This window comes from Sturnira hondurensis, unplaced genomic scaffold (genome assembly GCF_014824575.4).
Source record: "Sturnira hondurensis isolate 20B ecotype Veracruz unplaced genomic scaffold, ASM1482457v3 Scaffold0024152, whole genome shotgun sequence".
NCBI classification, from domain to species: domain Eukaryota; kingdom Metazoa; phylum Chordata; class Mammalia; order Chiroptera; family Phyllostomidae; genus Sturnira; species Sturnira hondurensis.
Window position 1 is genome coordinate 6757994 of NW_028096783.1, and position 26814 is coordinate 6784807.

The window sequence follows — 26814 nt, forward strand, 5'->3', positions numbered from 1 at the left end:
GCGTGGATGCAGTCACGTTGGCCCAGTGATAGATATTTTCTCGTCTGGGCTTAATTCCCTCGCAATCCATCTCGTCCACGTTGACACAGGGCCTTGGGGGAAGTGGCTCTTTAAAACAGGGTAGACACGGAGGCTTAGTGGACAAATTGTATGTCATCCCCCAAAGGTTCCCCAGCCTGGGGGAAGGAGCAAAACTCGGCTTTGCAGACGCCCACACTTCTTTCATACCACACATTAAAATACTGGCATATTTGAGTCATCTACTTCTTTCTTCTTCAGATGTAGATAAAATGAATGCCTGGCAGTTAGCTGCGTGGGAAGGGCTTTGTTGAGGCTAGGAGAATATTTAACAGATGCTGCAAGTGATAGAGAATGAGCATCTGACAAGACCAGAATGGGGACACTGAAAATTCGGGCTGCGATGGTCATCGGGTCATCGGTTGGGAGAGCACAGGCAGGCGCAACACATAGAAAGACACTTGCACACACACGGTGGAAGTCTCCAGGACAAGACTTTATTTTTTTTTCTTTTATCTATTTATTTTTAGTACTATTTCTCCTGCACATACCCCTCCATCATTTTATCAGTTTTTCTCACAAATTCATTGTATTGTAGAATTAGTTGCATTGATCGCATTAAAACTAACTTCTAGGAGCCCAAGTACAACCATTTGAAAGGCACTCATAAGACATTTGCCTTCAGGGACCCTGCATAGGCTGAAACATCTTCAGAATGTCTCTCCTGTGGATGCCTTAAATCTCACAATCCAAAGCCAATTCTTTGATTTCAGAAATCATGATGTTATCATGAGAGTCAGGAAATTTAATGAACTATTCAGACCTTAAAGATAAAATAGTCTGGATTCAAATCCTCAGAGGTGATATTTATCTTCACGGGTAAGCTGGAGCCAGCAAAGCAGTCCCAACCTCTAGGGTTACTTTAAGCATTAAATGCGGTAGTGTCTCACGGGCTTCGCACACCGCCTCATTATTAAAGTCACCAGTCTCATCACTGTCGTCATCCTCACCTTAAACGAACTTCACCCCAAGGTATGTGTTGTATTAGTGTGTCTCAAAGCTACGTTCATAACAAGTTTTATCCACACTAGACTGGTCTGACTCTGATGGCAGGACCTTCTGCCTCCTGAGAGTGCCAAATACGTTTTCAAAAGTTGTAATTGCTAGAAATTCATTTCTTAATTTGAGCCTAATCTGCCTTCCTTTAATTTCTGTATGTAGATTTCAGTTAGAACCCCTGAAGCAAAAAAAAAAAGACAAGCCCGTAACAGCTCTTCCAGTGTTGACTCCCCCTCCTTGGTTTGAAGTGTGTTGCTCCTGGGGCGCCCTCACCCTGCTGGCTGTTCTGCGTGTGTGCCTGCTGGCTCTGAAAGTCCCTCTTAAGTTTTCTAGTTTGGAAAACCCTGTGGCACTTACTCAAAATGGGCACAAATACATGGTGGTGGAAGGTTAGACTTTGGGTGATGAACCCACACTGTCTATGGCTGTATTGGACAGTTGTGTACCTAAAATTCACATAGTTATTAACCAGTGGTACTGCAATAGACTTTTAAAAAGAAAATAAAGGCTAATTAATAAGTACCCTTTTATCCATCACCAAATCGGAATAACTGTTCATTTCCTATAGTATTTTCTTGATATTTGACTACAGGTAAAAGAACCATACGGCTAAAACTGAGGTCTCTATTATTGCCTCCCTAATTGTACTTTCCTCCCTTCCAGAGCTAGCCATTAAAAATTGTGTCTCCAATTTCATATACTTGCTTTTTTTTAGCATTTATGTTAATTTATTTAATTTATTTTTTCCAATTTTTTATTTAATTATTTTTCAAGTACAGTTTTCTGTCTATTATTCCATCCCATCCCACCCCCGTGCTCCCCCTCCCATTTCCACCCTTCTCAGTTGTTGTCCATATACTTACTTTTTAAATGTAATATTATACACTCATTTGTGTATACATATGTATGTATGTAAGTATAGTTTACATATATTAGCAAAGCTATATAATTCTTTTGTGCCATTATTTAAATGAAATATAGCATGTATAAAGTTTTCTAACATGCTTTTTATTCAATATTATATTAATTCATTCATGATAATACATACCATATTTTTCAGACCATAAGATGCACCTAGGTTTTAATCAAGTCAAATAGGAAAAAATTTTTGAAGCAAAAAAATGTGGTCAAATATTTAATAACATAAATAACATAATATTTCACCAATGTAAATGTAAACAGAACCCAACAGCAGCATTAACAACCATTAATCCTTCCAAATTTGGTGGGGGGGTGGGTTGCATCTCATAGTCCAAAAATACGGTATTTAGTTTATTACTTTCTAACTGCAGTGTATTTATTGTATGAAAGCAGCACTATCAGTCTGTTCATCATCATTGGTTAATATCTATCCATCTACTTATCATCATTATCTTTGTTACTGCCTGACATTTGGATTTCTTCCATTTTTTTGCCATAACAATGTGATGTTAGACATGCTCAAATATAATTTTACGTTGCTCTTTGCGAGTAAGTGTGCTTAGTTTCTAGGGCAAATACATACACACACACACACTCTCATCTTGGACGACTAGGTCATAGGTACGTAAGTTTTGAATATGGTCATTGCTCTTCACGATGACTCTGCGAACTTAACCTGCCATGAGAAAAGAATCCCTGCTTTCCCACGTTCTTGGCCAAACACTGGTGTTTTTGCTGGTTGGTAGGTTTCAAGGAGCACCTCGTATTTTGAATTTCCCTGATTATTTGCAGAGTCTAGCGTGTTTTCAGATGCATTTTTGCACACTCACCTTTCATTTTCTGTGAATGCCACATGAAAATACTTTGCACATTCTTCTATTAAGTTCTTTGTTTTTTTCTATACTGATTTATAGTTTTCTTTATATTTTCAATATAGAATTATATATGCTGGACACATTTCATTTCAGTGACTTTTCAAGTTTCTTTGATTTCTTGACGCAGAAGTTTTAAATGTAAGGTGGACAGGTTTCTCAGCCTCCTTTATCATTTCAACTTCATATATTTGGTTTTATTTATCTTTTACTACTCTATAATCTTAACAGTATATACCTATGTTTTCTTCTGATAGATTTCAGTTTTTTTGACATTTAAGTTTTAATTATTTATGAGTAAAAATCTATCTTTCAACCAATACTTTATACATTGAATGGAATGTAGGGTACTCATATGGGGTACCCGCCCCCTGAATGCCATTTATTACCCAACCTGTGCTTTTAGTTTCCTAATTCTGTCTCCATCCATGTCCAATTTAGACTCCATTCCCACTCTGGAGTCTTTATTTTAATGACTATACTTTTCATTTTTGAGATTTTGCATTGATTGGTTCGTGCCCAGTCTGTTCTGTTCCATATACTATTTTTATTCAATGATTTTTTAAACATTTTAGCTTTTTAACAATCTTAGTGATGTTAATATCATTTTACACATTTTTCTATTTCTTTCATGATTTTCTGAACTTTCCATTTGAAATGACTCATTTTGTTGGCTCTCTTTTCCAAGTAATTGTCTTCATGTGCTTTAGAGTTATTGACGAACGTGCCTCGTGTGGGAACTGTTTTCTGTCCGTGGCTCTCGCTGGGCTTGCCCTTCCATCCTCACCCCGAGAGGCCCCTCCCCACTCTCAGCAGTCCTGAAATAGGGCTTCGATTTGTCTCCGTGTCTGCTGTGTGACTGAGATAGCAGGAGCCAGTCACTGGCTCCTGAGACCAGCAGTGTGTCCGCCGTGGCCCCAGGCCTGGGCGACTGCCTCTCTGTGCTTTAGTCTCCTCCTCCTTCCCAGGAGCCCTGTGCCAATGACTTTGGCTTCCTTCCTGTTCAGTACATGGACATTTAAATAGCAAGACCCCAGTTCCTTCCTTACCATAGTGCTGTTTGTCTCATATTTTGAAAATAGCTTTGTGTTTTCCCATTTGGGGTATAATTTTAGAATATTAAATGTGAAGAGGGGAGGGAATACTCAGACTAGAAGTTTGGTATGGTGTACTTTTAAAATTTGTTTAACCACTGCCAAACAAGCTGCCTTGCATGCAATAGAAACTACAACCAGTAATTAATGACAGAGAATAAAGGAATGAATAGAGAGCAAAAGCCATGAAATCTCTTTTTCGGAGACAGCAGTCTGGAATAGACTAGAACAGTGGTCCCCAAAGTGTTGTATCAGAATGGCCTGGAGCTTCTCAATTCTTTTTCTAAACTTTTCAAAGATAATTGCTATGCTCGGCCAGGTCTGGCAGCCACAAAACTAAAAGAATGTGCGTGCCCTGAGTGAGGGAGTCAGAAGGCACAGTGCACATACAGTACAGTATGTACAGTGTATACACATACATTTGCCAGAATCATTTTTGTTATATAGTCTAGCACCTAAATGTAGCAATCACTGCCTGCCTCATCTCTCCTACAGATTTGATCAGCATGCCATTAATGTTAATTCCAAAAACAGTTATGCAGTTAAATTAATACAAAATTAAATCAGTAAGACATATATTCCCCATAGTCCCCTACCACATTGCAAATCCATCTGGAAAGGTAATGCACTGACTTGTGGAAGACGTCTGAACTCCAGGGGCAGCTTGTGTATCTAAAGCAAGTCGATCTGAGCAGCCCTGTGAGAGCTGCATAAGAAATAGTCCTGAGAAACAGGAGAGTTGTGAGCATCACCCTGCAGTGGGAGCATTGCTGAAAGAGAAGGCCTGGAGAGGACACCAGGGTGAGGGCTGTGTGCGACATGACCCCTGGTCACTTAGACCCAGAAGCGATTGCGAGCCTGCCACGTGGACAGAAAGGCAGCAGAAAAATACCTCTGGTCTTCAAAGCTGGCTAAGAGTGAATCACCACAACAATCTTTGTTTTTCTTACAAAAGCTCTAACAGAGGAACCAATGTTTCTACCGCACTCCTCCAGGTGTCAAGCCAGGCTTCGCCCCAATTGGTCTTCCCCTGTCTCCATCTCTTCTCTTGCGTATAGTGAGTCGGTGAAGAGCTGTCTCGCTGCATGTGGTACTGGAGCCGCCGGCAGTTGCGGAGCTATGAGACCCAGCAAGCGACATTCCACGTCCAGGAAGGAGGGATCTTCGCTGCATCTCAGCAGACTATGTTGTTGAGCTGCGTTAACCAACACAGCGCACTGGACTTGGGTGTGCTTACGTGTGAGTGTGTGCATGTTATGACTGAAAACAAATCCACTAGAATGCAAGCCTGGCATCTGAGGATGCTCTCTGGGGGTGGGGCCCCCGGGTAACAGGATGATCCCAGCAGCCTCTGCGGCGGCAGCCTGCAGTAATTAGCCCTGTGCTCACTCCGCTAGGCAGGCCTGCTTCCAGCCTGAGTGTATTGGCTCGACTTACATGTGTTACAGATATTAACTCAACTTACATATATTAACACTGGTCATTTTTTTACTGGACAAGTATTCCACAGTAAATTGTATTAAGGGAACGTAATCCCTTCATCCCTTCTATTTAGAGTTAAATCACTTCAAATTAAAAAAAATTATCTTGCTCTACTGCAATTCTTTTTATCTGCATAAAGAAGACTTCATTTTTGTTTAAATCAAGTTTAATCACATTCAGTTATGGTCTATCTTTTGTGGCCTTAATTTGTACAAAGTACAAATTTCGCATTTAAAAAAATTCAAATCTGTTTTGAGAAGAAATTTTGATTTTTCAACACTATGTGTAATTTTACTTATATTTGTTTGTAGAAAATTATTTCTGCAAAGCTTAATTTTACTTCCTTTCTAGTGAAAGTTTAAGGTAATTCTTTTAGCAGGCTTTGACCCACAATGAGTCCTTACTGTGTTTTTTCCCCATTGTTCATTTTGGGTTCATTATTTCTGTTGTGTTTGATTTTCTTTTTTCTATGTCGATTGTGAGAGATTTCACTCTTGTAGCCAACTGTGACTTGTGACTTTTTTTTTGGTAACAGCAGAATCAAAATGCTCTGGTGATTAAGTTTGACTTTTGCTTTTCTAAATCTACCTTAAAGTGGCTCTAGGTCTGAAAATTATTATTTTTTCCATTGGAAATCCATGTTCTATGGCTAAGTAATTCCTGACATCTGGACTCCAGATTGGAAGCAGGCAGGAATGATAAGAAATCCGAACTGAGGATTTACTCTAAAAATAGAGCCATTTCTAGGAGCAGGTGGGATACCTTCTAAGAGGCCGTAAGGGATCTCCTGGTTTGTAGTCAAGTCTTGGAAATGGTCACAGCCAGATCTCTGTTGCGCTGAGAATTCAGAGGGAGCAACCAGGCAGACTGCAGCACTCAGTGGAGGCATGCACAGGACTCCTGGGGGGCGGGGTGTAGGTTGCAGCCACAGCAACCAGAGCAGCATGTCAGCAAGTGAAATGCAGCCCCTGGGGGGCAGCACATGGAGGAATGCTCTGCAAAGGAGCTCAGATGGAGCTGAGGAAAGACTCCTCATGGGGTGCTAGGTTGGTAGGGCAGTAGATGTCCTCATTAAGTGGGGTGAAAGGACCAAACGCAATCTTATTTTGAGGCCCTCCGCAAGGATGAATTTGGCTTGGGGGGGCGGGGGGCAGAGCACAGCTAGAGGAGGTAGAGGATGGGAGCCAGGGCTGCTTGGCTCTGCGCTGGGGGCCCAAACTCTGGCTGCAGAGTTGGCTCTTCCTGCATCCTGTGAGTGCACGAGAAGGAAGAAGACAGTGGAAGTGGGGAAAATAAAGCTGTAAAATAAATATGGCTCATCCCTTTTGGCATCAGTTTCACTCAATTTATTTTAATTTTTTTTGAGAGGACAAGTAACTACTTTAACTGGTAAGTAATCTAAGACATTATTTGTACAGTAAAACGCATACAGGTATATGATAGTTTCCAGTACTGAGGTACCATGCATTAAAATTTAGATTTAAATTTTAAATCTAAAAGAAGAGAGTTCAGAGATGTATTGGATGGAACCAGGGCTAAGAGTTTACTGTATTGGCAATTTGAAACACTTGGGAGAAAGTGTGTAAGAATACCTAATGAGCTTACTGAGACTGAAGGATTTTAAATATGAAGAAATATGATGAAAGCGATGTCTCACCAATAGCAGCACGAATGTTCTCCGCAGCACGGTTTGGAAGGGCAGCATTCCGAGGGGAAAGCCTGCCAGTAGTGAACTACAAAGGTCTGTGCCCAGCTTGGGTGCAGCCAGGCAGCCACGGGGATGGCAGGGTGAGGAAGGGGAATTCATAGACAACGTTGAAGGAAAAGTCACTGTAACTTGATGGACTAATAGCAAGGTAAAGATGAATATTAAAAACAAGATTCCAAGTCTTCAAACTTGCAGTACCAAGAGAACAGCAGTACCTTTGACAACTGCAAGGGAGACAGGGAGTCACGTAAATTGTTACTATTTGTAGCTGTTTTCCTGGTTAACATAGTGTGTTGGAAAAAGTCAAAACCCCCTTCTCCACTCAGATCTCCTTGTTGGCATTTTCTTCTAGGCTAAGTCAACCCAGATTCCTCTTAGACATGTGTTGCATTCTGAAGTAGAAATACTCTGAATTCCACTAGCAGCAAAGGGCTTACTTGAGCACAACAAAGGTGAAATCTCGTGACCTAGGGTTTCTTTGCGGTTATTTGAAAGAAGTCAGAGATGGGCATCTCCCTGAGCTCAGGAGATTGACTTCTCAGCGAAACACGCAGAGGCAGATTTCTGCACTGAACAACTTGTGCGTGGCTTCTCGTGACCCCTGATAGCTGAAGAATTTTCAAATACGAAGAGAATAACTTCTTGTTTATAATAAAAAAGGAATGCAGGGTTTACAGGGTTTATTACTAAGGGCTGAGGGATAAGCCTCTGAATTCTTCATTTTGGATGAAGTTTGCTCTTCCCAGAACCTCTCAGCCCTGTTGGTTCTGGGCCATGTGCTTCCTCAATAAGCTTTAGGGGTAGAAAAGGAGAGAAGACTTCTCTGCACATCTTCCCTCCTGAACGATGAAGGCCAGATGGCAGATCCTGCATTTATACGAATTTGTGGAAGAAACAAACACATCCTCATTCATTCATTCACTCGTTTAAAAACCACTTACCAAGCATGCAGCATATGCATGACGCTGTTTTTGTTTTTAATGTTGTGAAGAATACAGCCATCAAACAAAAACAACCAACCATAAGGCATGGTCTCTTTCATCAAGGAAACACTATGAGAGAGGGGGAGACAAGATAAGTGGTGATATAACCCAAGTCACTGGCACAGGCAGGCTGTGTGACTTCTCATGGCAGATGCTCAAGGCTATGGAGAACATGTGCTCTTTCTTTACCACGGGGACATAAGGGAAGGATGGGGACACAGATCCTGAGAGTCCAACTTGACTCCACAGCACTCAGTTGGGGAGAGCTGGGCAATGCGGATTCGGGTGGAAAAGGCAGGTTGAGGCTGTTACGGAGAGAGCTGAGTGCAGGGCGGGTGCCTTCTCCCCTTCCAGGAGCAGTCTAAGTGTCCGGGAACTGGATTCTTCTCTCCACTGACCACGCTCTGAGGACCAGATGTCGCATCCTTCCCTGCCCAAAGTGACTCTTCTTTGATTACACAATGAAAGTAGAGTTTGTGATTAATCTGGGGAAGTGGGCAGGAAACCAGAAATAGGACACTAGAGCCGTACAGCAAGGCACGATATGTTTTGCGCATGTATTAACTGATGAACCTTCACAACAGTCCTTTATAATGAACAGGGAGATGCTACTGACTGATTTCACGGATGAACATAGTGAGGGCCATCGGGGTTCAGTGGCTTGTTACAAGTCACACATAAAGTAAAAGGGCAAGTCCCTACTGAGACCAATCTTCTCCACTCTCTGTGTGCTTTGGGCATAAGAATCCACCCTGTCCCAAAATGTCCCCAGTCAGACTTACTCTAAAATATTCTGTAAAATCTAAACTTTAAAAAAAGTAATAGAGTGGCTCTCTCTCTTCTTGAATTGTAGAGGCAGAAGTGAGTGGTCAGGATTGTATAAGACACCTTTGAGGAGACTTTTAAAAAATAGAAGAAATATCTGTTGACATTCTGGGTACCGTGTCATAAACAATCCTGTACATTCCAGGGCCTCATGATTCAGAGACGTTATTTGAAGCCCTAGTGGAAATGTAGCCAAAGTGACTTAGTGCTGACTCTACTCCCTCCTAGTCAGTGAGTCATTTATAAAGGCAATTTGTTTCCTCCAGGCCAATGGGGTGGAGTGAACAATCAGGGTACCCCTTCTGTGTTCGCAGGACCTGGGCCACGTCTTTTCTTGTGAGTGGGATGTCTCATCATCATCATAACTTGGCAGCTGATCATCTCGCGAGATTCCACGCAATATGAACCTCTTTTCTGGCCTCATGTAAGATGCAAAGGACCCCTGGGATTCTGTTAGTGAAAAAGGCTTTTGATCTAGAGAGACTCAGATGCTGAGTTCTCTTTGGAATGTTAAGAAGATTGTTTAGCCCTGGCTGGCGTGGCTCAGTGGATTGAGTGTGGGCCTGCAAACCAGACGATCACGGTTCGATTCCCAGTCAGGGCACATGCCTGGGTTGTGGGCCAGTTCCCAGCAGGAGACTCACGAGAGGCAACCATACATTGATATTTCTCTCCTTCTCTCCTTCCCTTCCCCTCTAAAAAATATTTAAAAAAAAAGAAGATCGTTTAAAATTGCTCCAAATTGCTTCTCCACAGGTTCTTGGTGTAAAACTTAAGAAATAATAATTCCTCTACTCTCCCTCTTCCTCCCCTAACCTATGACAACCGTTAGGGATATACAGATGTAAACCCGATATCCCAATGCCCGGGTGACAGGGATACATCTTGATGCTGAGGCAGGGAAGGGATCCCATCACTTGGCAGCTGAGAACTAGAGGATGGAGACCAGACTCCTCAGCCCCTGGGGGGAGGCTGCCCACAACACCCAGGAAAGGCTCGTTTTCGGGCTCCCTATTTCTCAATGCTATTTTCTTCTTGGCCGTTCTTTCCCTTATCAATTCCCCCCCCCACCTCTTCTGATATTCTGCCCTTTCTGTACCCTGCTCTGTCTCTGGGTCAAGTCCACAGCCACTAAAGGATTGTGTAAGTCCCTTTCCCCTTGTCATGGATTCAAGGAAGTACAAGACCAACATAAAAAGATTTCAGACATTCAGAAGAGACGCGTCTCTACTTTTATTCATCCTTGGTTAAGTTGCTTATTGAAGAAGTGAAGTTTGGATGGAAAAATATTTTTCTAACAACTTTTCTCAGATGAGTCAAATAGATCAAGCATATTTCATGGACTTGTGGTTACTTTTAGGCATTTCAAACTCCATTTAAAACTTTTGATTTTACTTTTTCCCTCTAACCAAATTCAGGCTTAACTTATTGTTGAGAGAACTGTGTGTGTGTGTGTGTGTGTGTGTGTGTGTGTGTGTGTGTGTACAGGGGCAGATATTTAATTATTCATTATTTTTTTACTCCCCTGTCTGCTTCTTTTGGCTTCTTTGGGAGAGAAAGGAGAATTTAAGTAAAAGGGGCAAAAGCTCATTGACAGGAACCAAGGCCCTCCAGTCACCACTGTACCTGCACGCTCTCTCTCTCTCTCTCTCTCTCTCTCTGCAGTAGTAGACCATTCCAGCCAGTTTGATGCTTTAGGACCAATCCCCCCAAGAAGCAGTTGCTGGTTTTCATACTATTGTGCACCCCCAAACCTGAATGCATGTATGTCACACCTGGATGACCATTCCCAGATCAGCAGCTGCTCCAACTTAAGCACACACAATTCTATAGCACTGTCAGCCTCATCAGGCTGCTGGGGAGGTTGCCAGTCTTCTTGGGGAACTTCAGCTCCATCTCTTTGGAAGCTCTCCAGTAGGGCAGAGGTGGAGGAGTAAACCCTTCCATGGGGAGGAGAGGGGCCAAGCCAGAGGATTTCCCCCTGGGGGAAAGAGTTGTTTCTAGTGTAACAACTCTTTCTAATTTATGAATTCCCCTTTGTTCTCTGCACTTGTTTTATAAAAGTTATAAAACAAATACTTCCCTAGAAGCTAACTGGCTTGAGGACTGGTTGCACTATCTTTAGTCAGCCCTGGAAAGGAGCAATTATCTATAGAATGTATGTGCAATCTCACTGGTCATCCCTAAATCTGAGGCTGAGAGAAGAGGAGAAAAATTCCATTAACATCCTATTATTAGTCTGTTAACATTATTTATATCCCCAGACCCAACATAATGTATCCGTGATGTAGATTAGAAGTTTATTCAATGGCAGAATGAATGAATGAGTGAATGAATGAATAATGAGTAAGTAAATGAATAAATGTGGAGGAAAAGAAGCTGTTTTAGTACAGTGGTGTGAATATCGTAATACATTAATGGCAATTCCATTAGTTAGTTATCTATTGTTGCAGAACAGTTTACTCCAAAACTTAACACCTGCACAGCGGGGATCAGCTTGCACAGTTTCTGAAAGTGGGGAACCCATCAGCAGATCACCTGGGTAGCTGTGGCCCAGAGCCTCCCATAAGGTTACAGTGAAGGTGCTGGCCAGGGCTGCAGGCATCTGAGAACGTGACTGGGCTGCCGGATCTCTGTCTGAGATGGCACGCACATGTGTGTGCTGTTGGCAAGGGTCTTCTTCCTAGCTTTCCCATGTGAGCCTCTCCATGAAGCTGCTCACAAGCCAGTGGCCTCAAATCCATAGTCAGAGAGAAGGAGAGAGAGACAGAGAGAGAAGGAGGTACAGAGCTGGTGGCCAAGGCAGAAGCCGTGATGTGTTCTGCAAGTGAAGGTGGGAAGAGACACAATAGCACTTCTGGCATGTTCTGCCTGTCACCCAGACCAACTCTAGTGTGATGTGCAAAGTTGCCACACCATGGTGCGAGTAGCAGGAGGCAGGAAGTATTGAGGTTCATCTTGGAGGCTGCCTACCGCAGCAGACCATTTATATGTCTGAACTCCTTGGATGCTCATAAACTCAAAGATGTAGGAGAAATGGGTCTGTTTCTTATAAACCAAAAATGACCAAAACTCAAGCAGAATTAAATAATCAGCCTTCATAGTTCCATGACCATAAAATCATTGAATTTATAATTAAAGTTTCCTGAAAAAGAAATATTCAGGCCCATATGGTTTTACTGGAGAAGACTACCAGATATTTAAAGAAGGATTAACAGAAATTTTGCATAATCTTTATGAGACTAGAATCACCCTGATACCAAAACCAGAAAAGGAAATACAAAAAAAAATCCCAACTACAGACCAATATCCCTCATTAACTTAGATGCATTAACTTGATTAGCAAATCAAATGTATACAAAGAATTATACATCACAATTAAGTGTGCTTTATTCCAATTCTGAGTCAACACTCAAAATCAGTATGTATAACCCACCATATTAACAGACTAAAGGAGAAAAAACAAATGATCATATTAATAAACGTAGAAAATAAATTTGACAAAAGTCAAAATTATTTCATTCATAAAAATCACCCCAAAAGTAATTTGGTAAAGAACATCTGAAAGAAAGAAAGAAAGAAAGAAAGAAAGAAAGAAAGAAAGAAAGAAAGAAAGAAAGAAAGAGGAAGGAAGGAAGGAACAACAACTTCCAGCTGACATCATACTAAATTGGTAGATGACTTTCCCAGTAACATTTTCCTCTACAATGAGGGACAAGACAAGTATGTCTGCTGTAATTAGCCTTAATCTTTTGTGGTACTGTAAGTTCTAGCCATTGCAATATGGGAAAAAAGCAAAAAAAATTGGCAGTTTGGAAAGGAAGAAACTGTCTCTATTTCAGATGACATGGTTATTTACACAGAAAATTCCAAGGAATCTAGAAACAACATTCTCCTAGAACTAGAGTTTGACAAGTTCTCAGAATGTAAAATTAGCATGAAAAAAATTTATTACTTTTCTATATACTGACAGCAAGTATCTGGAAACCAAAATGTAAAACATGATTGATTAAAAATATGAACTTTTATACTCCCTCTGAGGAAAATTAAATACTTAGGTAAAAACTTAAAATATGTTCAGGTCCCTTATGCCAAAAATATAAAATGCTAATGAAGGAAATAAGTAAATAAATGGATAAAATAGTATGTTTGGGGATTGGCAGACTCAAAATAATGAAGATGTCAATCCTTCCCCAACCAATCTATTGGTTTAATGTAATTCCTGTCCAAATGCCAGCAAGAGTTTGTGGGCATATACAAGCTTATTTGAAAATGTATATGGAAAGGTTAAATAGTTAAATCTTGAAAATAAAAGAACTAAAGTGAGAGGAGTCACTCCATCTGACATGAAGGCTTATTGTTATAGCTGAAGCAATCAAGAGAAGTAGGATTGGTGGAAGGTAGACACAGGGCATCAGATGGAGTAGAATAGATGACCCAGAGGTACACTCTCACAGATGTGCCCAACCAATTTTTTAATTAAATTTTTTTAAATTTTGAGATCAATCCAGATCCCATGCTGTTGTAAGAAATAATACAGGGAGATGCCATGTACCCTTTACATAGTTTCCCTCTGTGGTAACATCTCACAAAACTGTGGTTTAATATCATACTCAGAAGAGTTCTGTTCCTGCAAAGATCCTACGTTGCTCCGGGTCTAAAGAACGTTATATGCAGGACTAAAGAATGAATCATCTGAAGAATGTCATGTAAATAGGGTCAGTCAGTGGCCCTTTGGAAATGGCTTTTTTCGCTTAGCATAATCCCGTGGTGTCCGGTTGTTGAATTATCTATAGTCCTTTCTCGTGGCTGAGTGGTGTCCCAGGCATTGCTTCAGCAGATCGTGTAACCTCCCATCCTCTGAGGACCTCTGGGTCGCTCCGGTGCTGACGCATTATGAATGAAGATGCCCTTAAACAGTCACGTGCAGGTTTTTTATCTTCATACCGAGTTAGGTTGAACAAACTTGTGTTAAGGAAAATATTTGTGAACATATTTTCAGGAACACTTCAGAACTATGAGGAGGAGGAAGTGTTCCAGAAGATCGTTCCCCCCTCTTTCCTCTTTTTACCACTTCAAAGTCCTCTCCTGAACCCCTCCGAATGCAGATGTCCCTGGGAAGCCACTCCCACTGAGCCTTCTTTGTGGTTTGCAGTGTCTTGTTTGTTTGTTTGTTTGTTTTTCCCACAGCACACTGGAGTCTCGGTGTTCAGCTCCCTCCTTGTGCCTTTCAGATTCTGGCTAAGGAAAGAAAGGATCGGCTGTGGTTCTGTGTGGGACTGATGGAGAAGAGGGGGGGAAATGGTGGCCTCGACACGGCACCTGGTTTTCCCAAAATCCACAGACACACTAAGCTTGTCATCACCACTCTTATTTCCTTCTGAGTATCTAGCTTGCGGGAGAAACCCATTCGCCCTTTATTAAGAAGACTTTGACCCTTTTTGTTGTGAAAGAGTAATGAAGAGTTAATTATTATAAAGGCACATTTGGTTATATCCTGCCCTTAAATTCATCACAAGGCTGTTAGAGCAATCAAATATACATTTGTCCGAGCTTTTTAAATGAGTGGCACCATGCCAAACTTCATCTAGTATCCGTCACACAGATCCTACTCAACTGAATCCCTGGGTTTTTCCTCGGTCCTGAGAACGCAATGGGAATGATGTGTTATTGCCTGTTTCTTTATATAGCAGAGGGGTCGGTGGAGGGAACTAATAGGCTGACAGATATAGGCGATTTTGTGAAAAACCTTGTTAGTGATGTACTCTTTACAACTTAGAATGAGCTGATTTTTGAAGAACTACTATACCCATTACTATAAATATTTGGCTAAAATTTTCAAGATTAAGGTAGGAGACATTATGGAATTTGGCAGAAGGTTAAACAAGAGTATGTTTAAAATCTCATGTGATTCTAGAGTCTAAGTATTTATGCCCTTTTAATTAAAAAATCTTTGTTCAATAAATTTTGACATTAAAATATGTATAAATATAGACTTGTGTACCTTTAATTTTTTCCTGTGGGGAAAAAGCCATCCATTCAATCTGCAAGCTCTTTGGCTTCTCTCCCTAAGCGAAGTGACAATGAATGAAATCCAAGAAAAAAATCTACACTGACAGGCAGAAATGTAAAATCAGTTTTTAACTCTGCTGAACTTTGGAGAGTTAGCTCTATTTTGCTGAGCCCCTAGTGTAATTTTATTTAAGAGGGAATAGTGTTTAACTTAATACCCATTTCCTTATGCTAGTTGTGGTTAGTCTTATGTATTACATTGGCTAGACTATTCTACTCAGTTATTTAATCAAACATGAATCTAGGTGTTGCTGTGTAGAAACTGTACATGTGGTTAACATCTGCAATCAGTTGACTTTAAGTAATGTTACCCTTGATAATGTGAGTGGGCCTCATCCAATTAATTAAAAGCCTTAAGGAGAAAAACCGAGCTTTCAAAAGAAGCAGGAATTCTGTCATAAGACCACAGCGTCATATCCTACCTGCTTTTGCAGCCTGACAGCCTGGCCTATGGATTTTAGACTTGCCAACCCCCACAGTCGGTAAGCCAATCAATTCCTTTAAATGAACAAAAACATCTAAATACATAAATGCTGCATATGTGTGTGAGTGGGGTGGGGGGCTACATTTCTCTGGAGAACACTGGCACACTAGTTTTCTTTATTTTTTTAAGATTTTATTTATTTATGTATCTTTAGAGGGGAAGGAGAGAGGGAGAGATACATCAATGTATGGTTGCCTTTTGTCATCCCCTGCTGGGAGTTGGCCTGCATGGAACCAGCCTGCAACCCAGGCATGGGAATGCCCTGACTGGGAATCGAACCATGATCCTCTGGTTCGCAGGCCTGTGCTCAATCCACTGAGCTACACCAGCCAGGGCTTAATTTTCCTGTATCTATTACTGAAATACTTGCTAATACTGAAGATGTTGCTAATTTGGTCAGATTCCAGAACCCAGCTTAGGGCAAGTTCACTACTGCTTTAAAATGATAGCGCTCTTACTTTTTGTCTTTTTTATTTCTTTTGTGCCAAACTTTCAAGTATGTAGGCATTTTATACTAATTTGTCTTACTATGGGCCAAGTGATTACAGTTACTCATGACAGCCTAATTCAAGGAAACCACTAATCACAAAAAGTCACACTGAATGAGAGAAGATATTTGCAAACGTATATTCAAAAAGGGATTAATGTTCAAAATACTAAGAACTTATAGAAATCAACATAAAAACACCTGATTAAGAAATGGGCAGAGGACATGAATAAGCGTTTCTCCAAAGAAGACATACGCATGGCCAACAGGTATGTGAAATGATGCTCAACAGCACTGCCATTGGGGAAATGCAAATCAAAACCCTAATGAGCTATATGCTCACACCTGTAAGAATGGCTATTAACAAACAACAAGTGTCAAGATTTGGAGACAAGGGAACACTTGTGCTGGGTTAATGGGGATCTCAATTGGTGCAGCCACTATGGAAAATAGTATGGAGGTTCCTCAAACAAACAAACAAACAAACAATGAGATCTATCTGGAAAATATTCAGCCTGTGTTAATATGATAATGGTTTGAGGGATATCGATGTAACCTGGCAGCTAAGGAGAATGGACTAGAATGTGCATGCGTGAACAATGATGACTTCACTGTACTAATCACAGGGGGTGGTAGATGCTGTTTAGTGAGCACGTGTTCTGTGTGGCTGTGGCATTCAAAATGACCGAGTGAATAGAGCAACAAATCTGCATCAAATTTTGTGTTAAGCTTGAATATTCCTCTGCGGAAATTATTCCCTTGATTCAGAAGGCCACACCTATGGGCATCTGGTGATTGGCAGCTTCATCATGACAACGTAACCGCTCATGCATCAGGTTTTGTGCAGAGGTTTTTGGTGAAACAGCAAATTACCCAAGTGACTTAGCCCCCATACAGCCTAGATTTGGAACCCAGTGACTTCTGGCTTTTCCCAAAACTAAAATCACATTTGAAAGGGAAGAGATTTTAGATCATCAATGAGATTTAGGAAAATATGATGGGGCAGCTAATGGAGATTGGGAGAACTATGTGAAGTCCCAAGGTGCCTACTCTGAAGGAAACTGAGGCATCATTGTCCTATGTACAACATTTCTTATATATGTTGTATCTTCTTCAATGAATGTCTCTATTTTCCCTATCACGTGGCTGGATACTTTCTGGACAGACCTTGTAGAACTACCATGTATTCCAGCTATTCCAGTTCTGGAGATTTTTCAGAAAAAAAAATCCAAAACACTATAAAAAAATTGGTACATATATACAATGAAATACTACTCAGCCATAAAAGAAGAATGAAATATTGCCATTTGTAACAATATGGGTGGACCTAGTGGACATGAAGCTAAGTGAAATAAGTCAGATAGAGAAAGACAAATACCATGTGCTTTGACCTATATGTATAATATAAAAATCAAAATAAGTGAAGAAGCAAAACAAACAAGCTTATAGACATAAAGGACAAATTGACGGTCACCACATGACAGGGAGGTTGGGGGAGGGGTGAAAAAGGTGAAACGAATTAAGAAATACACATTTCCATTTATAAAAATAGTCATGGTGATGTAAAGTGCAGCATAGGGCATATGGTCAGTAATTTTATAATAATTATGTATTTTGTCAAGTGGCCTTTGGACTTATCAAGGTGATCACTTCATAAGGCATATAATTTTAATCACTATGTTGTACATCTGAAACTCATAATTTTGCATGTTAACTGCAATTGAAAAATTAATTTAAAAAAGAATTTGATAATGTCATTGAATTCAAGACATAGAAAAAATCTTAGAAAATATCTAGTCCAAATTCCTACTTAACAGACAACGGAGGCCATGAGAGCCAATGTGAGAACCCAGCGCAGCGGCCATGCTTTCTCAAGCATAAGGAGAGCATGTCACTCTCCCATCCTCTCCTTCATGCCGACAGTCTCCTCCCCTGAATCAGCCCTGTCTGAGTCAGTCACCACAGAGGGAGCCAAACTAGCTCCTGGGATGAGGACTGATGATTTGTGGTGGGGAAGAAGACTCCATGGGGGAAAGAAATCTCTACATCTTCCTCTAGAACCCTTCCTACCTCCAGCAAAGGCACGTAGGTGTCCCAAAGCTGTGGTGGCCAGCCACAGCCTCTGATTTAAGGAGCACTCTAGGAACGCTGGCATAGTCAAAAATAACACGTTCCAGTTGAACTCACATGTGGCTCAAATGTGCAACTTTCTCTGTATAAAAAAAATCAGCCCAGCACACTCAAGGTACTGAAAGACTTTGCTTTCAATAACAACGGGTAGAATTTGTTTCTTTCTCTAAGTGTAGTTTTATTTTGAAAATCAAGCCTGCCCAAGTTAATGGGCAGATTATAAGATTTTATATGGAAAAGTAAAACATAGTTTCTCAAATTTAATGCTGAATTGGATATAGTTGTATTCCTCTAGCTGTCACTGGATATGCTGGTGTTGGGGGCATTTTGTGTTGAAAGGTGTGCATTTGGGTTATGAAGTGAATATATAGTTCTTCTTGATGCCCAGGAACATTAAAACTAGGTACCACAGATTTGCAAAATTTTCCTGCAGAGATAAAAAGTATTTGGATATTCCTAAATTTTAATCACACTAAATTTTATACCTAGGCCTTTACTCCAAGTTTTCGCATGCATTTTTTAAGAATAAATGGCTAGAGTGTTTTATGGCTCTGAACGATTCCAGACACAGCACCTCAGTGGGTCGCTATAACTATGGCGTCTGTCGTGCAGCAACTGGGAAAACCGAGACTGCAGAGGGTGTTGCAACTTCTCAGTATAAGGTGGTCAGGAACCATCAGATGTGGGTCTTAATCTAGGCTTTATGAGTCCAAATTTCATGTCTTTTCACTCCATATTCTTGGCCACACAAGTATTAAAATAATACATTAGGCCAGACAATTGTTATCACTCCCTTTTTAATTGATGATTCAAGGAAAGATCAGCTCAATTAAATTTTTACTCCCTAGGTCTAAATTTACTATACAGAATTCTAAGAATCTTCCTTTTTAGATCTGTGGAATAAATAAGGACTATGAAATTCAAGTGTTTCCATGATTTACGTGAGTTTGTTGGCACTTAACCAGGTCTCAAATCTCCAAGCCAGTAGCTCTGAGTCTCCGGGGCGCCTCTCTGTTGGGGAGTTCCCAGGGTGAGTGGGCTTCCAGCCCAGAGCTGCCTCAGTTCGCCTGGGGGCTGACTCATTGTTCTGGTGTGAAGCTTGAGGACCAGCCAGTTTGGGCGGATTCTGTCTGGCACCTTGGTCAACAGAAAACAGAAAACAGATTCATTCCCTAGCTCACCCACTCCCATGAATATTACAAAATCAGTAAGCATTCAATTTACAACAGCCTGAGTCATATTTCCACTGTAAGTCATTGGTCTTCTACCTGGGATTTCTCAAGGATAATCTTGGGAAGGCAAGTCAGTTGGCTAATCACTATTGTCTTATGTTGGCTGGAGTCAAATTCAGTCTGCCTGTCCAGGACACCCCTCAGGCTTTGTGCTGTAACGATTTACAAAGAAGTTTAGTTGACATTCCCTATCATGATGGAGATCCATATTTTTGTTCAGGTTTAAGCCCTCTATTTTTTCCAACCTGTAAAAACATGTCTTTTTCCTAAAAATAATATCACAGCAAACGATGTCTCACAGGCTTCTCTAAGTACAAGTCTCACAGGCTTCTCTAAGTACAACTTCTAAGTTCTACTTAGAACTTGTGAAACATGATTTGCCTGTATTCCTGTGTCAATGAATCAAAATCACATGGATTAAATTTTCTTTTGCAAATAAATAAGGGCTCATTAGTGAGGAGTTGAATTTGTATTTGCCAGAGCTCTAGCAACTTAGTAAAAATGTGCAGTCTTTCTCGGACCAGAGGGATCCTCTGTTCCACAGTAGAAAGTAAAAAGGTTCATTAAAAAGTTCCAATTCATCTTGATAAGGTATTCTAAAGTCATTTCTAAAAATCTGACCAATTATTAATTTTGGTTACAGTTTTAAAAAATATATTTTATTTATTTATTTTTAGAGAGAGGGGGAGTGAAGGAAAAAGAGTGGGAGAGAAACATCGATGTGTGGTTGCTTCTCATGGATCCCCTGCTGGGACCTGGCCTGCAACCCAGGCATGTGCCCTGACTGGGAATCGAACCGGTGATCCTTTGTTTCACAGGCCCATGCTCAATCTACTGAGCTACACCAACCAGGGCTTGGTTCAGTTTTTTTTAAATTAGTGTATACTATGGTTTTAAAAATATCAACAAATAATATTTGGTTAACAAAATTTCTGCTAACAGACACATCACTAATCATTAGAGAAAAGCAAATCGAAATCACAATGCAGTATCACTTGATGCCTGTTAGAATGACTATTAAAAAGACAAGAGATGAGAAATCCTGGCAAGAACATGGAGAAAAGGGGCCCCTCATGCACCACTCTTGGTGGGATTCAAAGCTGGCACAGCCCCTCTGGTGCAGAAGAGTGAGGTGCCTCAAAAAATTAAAACTAGAATTACCTTATGATCCAGCAATTCCATGTCTGAAAATGTAACCAAAAGAAATAGGAACACTATATCAAAGTTTCTGATGCTCTTAGCAGCTTTATTCACAGCAATCAAGACATGGAAACAACCTAAATGTCCTTTGAAGGATGAATGGATAAAGTTGTGGATACACACACACACACACACACACACATATAATTCAGCCATAAAAATGAAATCATGTCATTTGTCACAATATGGATGGACTCTTGAGGGCATTATGCTAAGTTAAATAAGTCAGAGAGAGAAATAAAAATACTATATGAACTCACTTATATGTGTAATATATATAGGTATATATATAAAACAAATAAAACTCACAGAAAGAGAACAGATTTGTTCTCTTTTTAGAGGCAGGGGACTGGAGTAAGATGAATGGATGAAGGTGGTTTGAAGGTACAAAGTTCTCATAAAGTAACTTATGTACTTGGGATACCATGGGTGACATGACAAATATAGTTGATGCTGTTGCGTGATGTGTTTGAAAACTGTTAAGAAAGTAAATCCTAAGAGTTTACATCAAAAGGGGGAAAAAGTGTGTAAAAATGAGTGTGTGTATATATATGTCTATATATATGAATATATATGATTTTGTTAAATAAACTTATTGTGGTAATTATTTTGTAACATATGTAAATTATGTCAACATTACACTACATACCTTAAACTTATACAGTTCTCTATGCTAATTATAGCTGAAGGATATTGGGAAAGTAGTAAAACAAAGGTCATGATATTTATCATGTTTTATTTTTAATAAAAAAATTTGTATAATAACAAAGAGAGAAACCTGATAATGTCATTAAGATTTTTCTTATTTTGTCAGCATAAGCATCACAGTTGAAACATTAAACCCTATGAAAACCCTATGAACACCCTCAATCATAATTAATATGATTGATTATTCTTTAAAAATTTTTTCTCAATTAATAGAATTGCCAATAAAATAGCTAGGGGCAAATATGTATGACACAAAGAAATAAAGATCACGACACTGAGAAAACAGGGCAAGGGTTGAAATTTCTTCTTCTGAGTCCCTTCATCAACCATGTTTACCTTCCATCTTCACAATAATGACAGTTTTAATGATGACACATAATATTCATGATGATACACATGATGGGAAAATATTAAATGTCGCTAACGCAGGCTTAGTAACATAGAAAAAAAATAACCCTACATCCACGCTTAAAAATGGGCTATTTAATGACCCAATAAGGAGATTCATCCAGCTGAAATTGTGTAAAACTACAAATCCAAGTGGAGGAATTATCACGAGATTATTAAGTATCTTGTCTTTTTTCAGTCATGTTACCAGTAATGTACTATAGTGAATAATTTGTCTTGTTCTGGATAATGGTGAATAAAACTCTTGAGAGGAATTAGATAAAACAAATGTTTTATGTTTACAATGCATTTTGACCCAAAGCCAAGACTTACAGGATTTTGCTTGGAATTACATTTTGTTATTTGCAAGCAAAGAGCTCCCTTGGACTTTAGGCTGGCAGAGCTAGTGATGCACTGCTCATACGAGGCCATTTAATCTTAGCACTCTGCAGCGGTCCACTCTATCACTGCTGCTGAATTTAATCCCTTGCAAGCCTCGCCACTGGGGCATGAGCTTCACCATTCCTGCCAGTATAGAAAGTGAAAGCTTCCTCTCCCCAGTGGCTTGGCTAATGCACGCAACTCAGACAGGATCAATGGGAAAAGCCCGTCTTGGTGAAACCTGTTCGGTTACCAGTGATTTCTGTGGTGCCTATTATATACTCAGGCCTGCCGTGAGGATATTTCTGCTCATAGGGAACCCAGAGTCTATTAGTCTAGTACAGGAAATGCATAAACAAATGATTTTGGTGAAATGCGAGGTGTAGCAGAATGCTAGGATGTTTCGGAATTTTGGATGCCTAGATCTTGGAGGCTAGAGTTGGGGTGGGGTGATGCCAATTTCCTACTCCTACAAAGCACAGTATTCCAGGACTAAGTGGCTTCAAACAATTGCTCCTTATTTGCTCACAGTTGTTCTCTGGGAGCTTGGCTCAGGAACACAGTTCTGCTGGTGTCTCCTGGAATTACTCAGCTAGGGCTGCCCAGTCAAATGAAAACTGATTTACATGCCTGAGCCTTCGGTGGGATTCCCAGCTGGGCATCTCAGTTCCCCTCACAGGGGTCTAATATGGTCGCTACAACTGTCAAAGAGAGTGAGACCAAAACCTGCAAGGCCTCTGAGCTAAGGCTCAGCAGCCATACGATGCCACATCTAACTCGCTCTGTTGGAGAAAGCAAGGAGCTGGGCTATCCCAGGATTAAGAACGTGGGAAATGTTTCCCACCATATGATGGGAAATGCTGAACAGAAGTTGTAGCTATTTAAAAGTACCAAGGCATTAAAGAACATGTCAAAGGAAGTTCTGTTGAGTTGGATCTTGAAAAGACTTACATGAGTTTTCAATGCAGATGAGAGAGAGAGAGAGAGAGAGAGTGTGTGTGTGTGTGTGTGTGTGTATTTCAGGACAGGCAGAAGGAGCATTCAAACATGGATTAACATGAACACAGGATGGTGCAATATCTGCGAAACTGGGAGTAAGGAAGGATGAATATAGAATGCATCACAGCCATGGGGGCGGGGCAGGGAGTGGCCAGAGGGGAAGGAAGCAAAGAAACTGATGGGAATGGGTCTGGAAAGACAAGTTGGCTATGTTAAAGAGCTCACGTGGAAAGCTGAATGATTTGGAATTTATCCTCTAGGCCTCAGGTAACCTGGAATCATTTGTATATCAAGTTTCAGGCCTGTGTGGCCTGGGGAAGTCACTGAATAAGAATTTGTTAAGTAAATAAAAGTAGGTTAGTAATATGATCAGATTTGCCATTCTTAAAAAAAAAGGGGGATGACATCAGACCAAATGGTGGCTCAGAAAGTGTTTAGCAATGAAACTATTGTGGGATAGTGGCTAGAAAAAGGTCTTGAAAAACATCCTTGATTTTGCCTAGCTGGAATATTTCATTGTTGTGGTCTTGGAGGACCATGGAGATTATGGGCAGGGGTACTAGGACACCCCCAAACAACCTCTTGGTACTCCCACTGAGGGGCCCTCAGTCTCCAGATGAGGAGATTGCTTTGGTACATTGCTCTTGGCAAGACCACAGGGCTTATTTGTTTTTTAATTATTTCTCAATGTACTGTGTGTGTGTGTAGTTCAGTGTAATCTTATCCTGTGTGCAGATTCATGTGATCAGTACCACAATCAAAGTACAGAATTCTTCCGTCATGACAAAGGTCTTCCTTCATCTTACACCTTTGTATTTGCACACCCCTTCCTTTGAGTTTGATAGTGTCAGGATATCCGAGAGGGTGTGCTTCGAGGCACCACGCTCCATTTTCTGAGAGCCTTGTGCAAATGTTACAAATGACACAAAGTTTTCTTGCTTTTCAGCCCTGGCATTAGCTAGCTGACAGTTGTGTAGGTGAGAAATGAAAATACAAGTTGGTTCCAAGTTTAAAGATTTATTTTGCTCGCATGTCTCTCCCTCGTTCTGTGGGAACTACTCTTACGGCACTTCCTGCCTTTCTCCACAACCCTCTCCCCCAAAGAAAACCTGTCTCATATATTTAGTATTTCTTCATTGGCAAACATCATTACTTCAAGCGCTAACACTCTCTCAAGAAAGCTCAGTTTTAAATATGTATATACTTTATATATATATATTACATATTTGGCACATAAAGAATCACCACTGTTTTAAAAGCTCCTTTTCTTTCATTGGTAAGTACTGAAAATAGAGTGATTAAGGGTGGTAGAGTTGGTGATAATAGAAGACAGTGATTAAGACTTTCATTAGTTAAGGATAAGATAGCCAAAGGTATAAATTAGTATCATCCAGAAACAAAATAGTCGTGGATAGTCACATTTATCTGACACAAATCTTACATTATCATGAACAGTACTTGGTTGTAAATTAACCTCTAACATAATTCACTTTCCATAATTCATGTCAGCATCTCCCTTGGCCTTCTATTAATCTGTGGGGTCATGGACTGTTAATGTGAATATATTATCTGAGAATGGAGACAAAGAAAGAGATATTTTTACATGAAAGAGGGGACCCTCCTTTTTAGTTTGTCCCCTTTCTTGGGCACTCACTCTACCTCAACCTTAAAGTATTTCTTTTTTTTTTAAGATTTTATTTATTTATTTATCTTTAGAGGGGAAGGGAAGGAGAGAAGGAGAAAAATATCAATATGTGGTTGCCTCTCCTATGTCCCCTGGCTGGGAACTGGCCTGCAACCCAGGCATGTGCCCTGACTGGGAATCGAACCATGATCATGTGGTTTGCAGGCCCATACTCAATCCACTGAGCTACACCAGCCAGGGCTCAACCTTAAAGTATTTCTTAAAATTCTCCTTCACTCCTCTATACAACCATTTCTATATTAAACCTTCGCTGTTTAAATTACTGTGTGATTCTGCCTTCTGACTTCACTCTAAATGATACATGAACTAACTGAATAAAAGGCCTTTTCACACTCTTCTTCTAGAACAGTGAGAAATACTTTGCCTCACATTTGCGTAACTCAGTGGGACCCTCACGCTCTATTCCAGATGTTCTTAGCTATATTGTATAAAGAATGGTGAGCAGCTACTTGTACTAAGGAGGAAAGAGATTACATTCTAAGGACTTTCCTTACATTCAATGACTAAATTGCTGGGATACACACATACACAGGGACTTGGGGATGGCTGTGTGGTGTGGTGAAGAACTTATTGCTGACTCTTACCAATAGCAGCAAGCTATTTTTTTAAGTGGTGACCATCCCTCTCAATGTATTTATTATGAACGTTAGGTAAATGTTGTCATCTCTACAATGTGTTAGTTTTGAAAGCCTCCTAGTTGTGGTAATGGGTTCCTGAGATGTTTAAGTTGATTGATCTTTCGAGAGAAAATACAGCCAGAAATGGGTTGTGATGTCACGGTGCTGTTAGGAAGCAAGGTAGAATGAGCAGAGACTGTGGATTCGGAAAAAGCTGAAAACAAACCCTGTGCACACTGTGCTTGGTGGTTTTTAACGTATTTGGAAGAAACAGCAATGCCTTTGGCTTGTGTTTCTTCATCGATATTTAAGATGAGCCCTGAATAGAGTTTAAGAAGACATTATGAAAGAAATGTGGAAAGAAGCTGAGAGACCAAATGGCGCGGTGAAGACCAAACATTCAGTCCACGCACCCTCCAAGCCCAACATAACCTTTGCACAAACTGTTGAAATTGTCTTGCACTTGGCAGAGCTGTCCTGCCACAGAAGGCTTTGCCATTTATGACTTACTTTGGAACCTTGCCCTGACTTGATATCTATTTTTACTTTAACTACACTTTTTGTCAATGGATCAAGCAATCTTGGGCTAGGATGGAGGCTCTGAGGTGTGTTTTACTCACAGCCAGTGGGTACTGGGAGATCACTCATCTATCTGCTGAGTGAACTCTGGATCTTCTGGCCAAATACATGCTGGCCACATGGGAAACGCTATCCCTCTGCCAGGCACCAACCATAACAGGCCACCATTGATAATTTCATGAGTAGACCATGTGGAGAGATTAGTCCCAACTCTTCACATGCTGGTTTCAGGAGCAGGTTTGGCCAATAGGAGATGTTTTAAAAAGCCCCACCCTACCCATAGATATTGTCATTAGTCATGTGCAATTAGTGAACAGCATCTGTGAGGAAGACAGAGCTCCTCACCAGCTGGTGGCAGAGAAATCTCTGGCTGCTTTTCAAGACGGGAGTCACAGCATTGCCTGGAGGCTAAAGGGCATCTTTAAAAGACAGGTGAGCTCAGCCCATCCAGTGACTGCCTAATTAGGCAGGTGTTGCAGGAGCCAGAATAGCTCAGGTAGGGCTCCTGAATTTTCCCAAGTACCTTGAATACCTCCCCCCCCCCCATTCTATTCCTATTGCTATCTTTGATTCCATATCCGTGGCTTCTTAGCATACTGCATGCATTTAAGGATGCAGCCCAGTGGCCTGGATTTTAGCTGCTTAATTTAAAGGGGAGTGATATAGGAATGGATAGTGACAAAGCAAGAAGGCAGAAAAGGCACCCTGCTAAATGCCTTCATTCCCACTCTCGTCCACTCCCTTTTATGAGGCAGAGAATTTAGAAGCCCCCTCTAACAAGTTTCCCAATTGTTTATCATGAGACTTTCTTCAGGAGCGTCCTTTGAGACCAGCGATAGAGATGAGACTCTGCATGGGTCAGCTTGTTTCA